The following is a 4,430-nucleotide window of genomic DNA, read 5'->3' on the forward strand; positions in this document are numbered from 1 at the left end:
GGGTTCCGGTAACCTCCCGGTACTCCGGTAAAATGCCGATTTCACCTGGAACACTTCCGATGTCCAAACATAGACTTCCAATATATCAATCTTCAAGTCTCGACCATTTCGAGACTCCTCATCATGTCCGTGATCACATCCGGGACTCCGAACAACCTTCGGTACATCAAAACATATAAACTCATAATGAAACTGTCATCGTAACTTTAAGCGTGCGGACCCTACGGGTTCGAGAACAATGTAGACATGACCGAGACACATCTCCGGTCAATAACCAATAGCAGAACCTGGATGCTCATATTGGCTCCCACATATTCTACGAAGATCTTTATCGGTCAGACCGCATAACAACATACGTTGTTCCCTTTATCATCGGTATGTTACTTGCCCGAGATTCGATCATCGGTATCTAAATACCTAGTTCAATCTCGTTACCGGCAAGTCTCTTTACTCGTTCCGTAATACATCATCTCACAACTAACTCATTAGTTGCAATGCTTTCAAGGCTTAAGTGATGTGCATTACCGAGAGGGCCCAGAGATACCTCTCCAACAATCGGAGTGACAAATCCTAATCTCGAAATACGCCAACCCAACATGTACCTTTGGAGACACCTGTAGAGCTCCTTTATAATCACCCAGTTACGTTGTGACGTTTGGTAGCACACAAAGTGTTCCTCCGGTAAACGGGAGTTGCATAATCTCATAGTCATAGGAACATGTATAAGTCATGAAGAAAGCAATAGCAATATACTAAACGATCGTGTGTTAAGCTAACGGAATGGGTCATGTCAATCACATCATTCTCCTAATGATGTGGTCCCGTTAATCAAATGACAACACATGTCTATGGTTAGGAAACATAACCATCTTTGATCAACAAGCTAGTCAAGTAGAGGCATACTAGTGACACTCTATTTGTCTATGTATTCACACATGTATTATGTTTCTGGTTAATATAATTCTAGCATGAATAATAAACATTTATCATGATATAAGAAAATAAATAATAACTTTATTATTGCCTCTAGGGCATATTTCCTTCATGTCTTGACAAGCTGCTATCTCGGTGGATAACAAGGTCCTAGTTGCAAAGCCCGTAAGCACAATAATGTAGTTGTTGCAAAGGTCTTCGACTGGCTGGGGTGATTGATCAAACGGTTGTTTTGGACGGCATCTGACGGTTGCCAAGATGTTCGATCTAATTGGTTTATCATCTCGTGGACGCGTAGTTACAATTCTTCATTTTTTTTTTGAACTCAATAATTTCAACTGTATCAACTATGGAAATATACGAGTAAAAAAGGTGCACATTTACAACCAGCTTTTACATATCCACATAATGAAAGAGCAAACAAAAATGGAGAAGATACAACGCTGCGAGATCCTTGTTCATTCCAATTTTTTCAAATATGTGACTGTACAGTCAGTTGCCAAAATTCATGGTTGAAAGGGCCAAGGGCACTCGAAAGCTAGTAGAGAGGTGCTAGCTTCAGTTGCAGAAAACGTCGAAGGAGCGCCCGACGTGAGAGGTCATCGTCGTCGTGTTGGAGTGGAGCTCGCAGCTGCTCGCGGAGCTGAGGCGGAGGAGCAGCAACGCCGGCGAGCGACAACGCTCCATGACCAAGACGCTCGGGCCATGGCGGGGCGGCGGCACGGCGGCTACGCTCTAGCCTAGGGTGTGGCCTGTCTTGGCCAGCTGCTGTCTTGGTGGACAACAAGGTCCTAGTTGCAAAGCCCCTAAGCACAACAAGATAGTTGTTGCAAAGGTCCTCGACTAGCTGGGGCGGCAGATCAGACGGTTGTTTCGGACGGCATCTGGCGGTTGCCAAGATGACGGATCTAACTGGTTTATCATTAGACGGGCGCGTAATACTGCTTTAAAAGAAAGCCCACCACGCATAAATAGTATATACTCCTATTCTTTATCTTTTCTTGAACTCAATAATTGTATATGCAGATTCAACTGTATTAACTATGGAAATATAAGAGTAAAAAAGGCGCACATTTACAACCAGCTTTTACATATCCACAGAATGATAGGACAAACAAAAACGGAAATGTTAACGCCCACACGTGTGGGCGTTGACCATCTCGACCACACGCATCCATCACCGTCCAGTACTATATGCACGAATCTTGGCACAATCTGGCTGATTTTCTGTGCCACGTAGGACAAGGCGTGTGTGTGGTGTGTGACATAGTTCGCACACACATTCATTTTACCACACGGAGGGGCCGGTGTGTGGGCGTTTAGCAGTTCACCCACACACCAGTTTTCAGTCACGCACAAGGGCTGGTGTGTGGGCATTTGCCATCTCGCCCACACGCCCGTCTCATCTCCCACACCCAAGCTTCTAGTTGCCATGTGTTTTTGCAGCGCACATGTAACTGCCCCTAGTGTGCTTTATAAGCAGGTGGCAACTCTCTTTTTTTACCCGAGTTGCCATGTGTTTTTGCAGGAAACATGGCAACTGCCTAGTGTGCACGTAAGCAGATGGCAACTCTCTTTTACCGAGTTGCCATGTGTTTTTGCATGGTACATGGCAACTTCCCCAAGTGCACGTACATGGCAACTGCCCTAACGTGCACGTAAGCAGATGGCAACTCTTCCTTTTTACATGGCAACTGCCCTAGCATGCTTGTGAGCACATGGCAACTCTCTCAACTGCCTAGTGTTAGTATGTGGCAACTCCTAAAGTTATGAAATCATGGCAACTAAATTAGATCAGACCATACATGGCAACTGCAGTTGAGCAACCATGGCAACTGCAGTTGTCCGACATGGCAAACCGTAGTTCAACGACATGGCAACTGCAGATAAACGAACATGGACGAGGGTCTGGACCATGGCAACTGCGGGCGCGCGGTGGGCGCCAAGCGTCGCGTGCGGGACCAGGAGGGTACGAGGCCTGACATACGGGCGTGTGGGCATTATCAACTTCACCCACACGCACGCGTGTGAGAGGGTTCGGGAGGGAAAAAAGATGTGTGTGGGCATTAGTTGTTTTGCCCACACGTAGGTGTGTGGACTGGTTGCTGTCCATGCCACACGAGGCGTGTGGCACAACTACCCGATACACCACACGTGTGGCAGTTATCGGGACCCAACAAAAATAGAGAAGATACAACGCCAGATCACAAAAACAAAGTCGGTCCTACAAGCAACCCCCACGTTCTCCATGAGTTGCTTTCAGTTTAACAAAGAAACATGCCGTAACCTGATATCAATCTCTATAAAATTTTGGCGGGGAGCAAAACATGGCAAGCGCAAGATCCATTGGATTGGTTGAGACAAAAGGTGAACAATAAGAGGACTAGAGGACTGGGTTTCCGTTATTCTGAAACTACGTTGATGAGAGCGACTGGGCCACAATAATTTTCATGAAATTATTTCCCTCTGTGCTTGTGGTGGCAAAATATACCATTAGATAATCAAAGTTTAAACTCGCGGGTGAAATCTAAGCGATCGCGCCGCTATCGCGGATCTGAAACCACCCCGCGATTTGCTGCCTTCCCAAAATCGCGGGAGATCGCCTCGCTATCGCGGGCAATTGCGCCGTTTCTTCCTTACCTGTCGCGGCAAAAAATCTGGCCGCGATTCCCTCTCGCCCGCGATCTTAAACTTTGTAGATAATTCAGAGATGTTAATAGGCTGGATAGCAATGACACAAGTCAAATATCAGTCATTTATGAACCCATAAAATAGTGAATTCATCATGCTCTTATGTATATTTTCCCCTAAAAACTGTTACAATTAATTATGTGGATAATCTCCACGTTGTAATTGGGAGGCAGTTAGCCATATGCTAACCGTTGCATCTTTCTCTCCCTTCTTTTCCAAACGCCGCGTCCGGTGGATGCGTCCCCTCAGGGGATATATAATGTAAATCATCATCAATGAAGAGGACAGTTGATTTCATTCTCAATACGTTATCAGCACGCTCTACCACGAGCAAACAAGAGGGCAGCAGCATGGCCGTTGCGCTCACCGGCCTCCGCGCCGTCCAGCCTCTGGTCATGCCCGCCCGCGCTCCGTGGCCGCCCTGTGCCCTGCAGCGCTGCGCAAGTGGCCGCCCGGCCTCCCAGTTCACGCTCGTCTCCTCAGACAGCGGCGGCTCGCGCTGAGACGCCTCTCCCACGGCCTCCGCGTGGTACCATCGCCATCGGTGCTGAACGTAGCGAGCATGCTGGTCGTGCATGTGTACAAAGGAAATCCATCAACATGGATAGACCATGATCCCAGCCCTTGCTTGACAGCGGGATCCCGCAGACGGCACACCATGTGTGTGCGTGTTGATGGAGCCTTTGCTCTACGCTTCGTTCGGCGGCAACGCTCCGCCCTGCGCTGTTGGGGAACGTTGCAGAAAATTAAAAAATTTCCTATGGTTTCACCAAGATCCATCTATGAGTTCATCTAAGCAACGAGTC

This window comes from Triticum dicoccoides, chromosome 6B (genome assembly GCF_002162155.2).
Source record: "Triticum dicoccoides isolate Atlit2015 ecotype Zavitan chromosome 6B, WEW_v2.0, whole genome shotgun sequence".
Taxonomy (NCBI): domain Eukaryota; kingdom Viridiplantae; phylum Streptophyta; class Magnoliopsida; order Poales; family Poaceae; genus Triticum; species Triticum dicoccoides.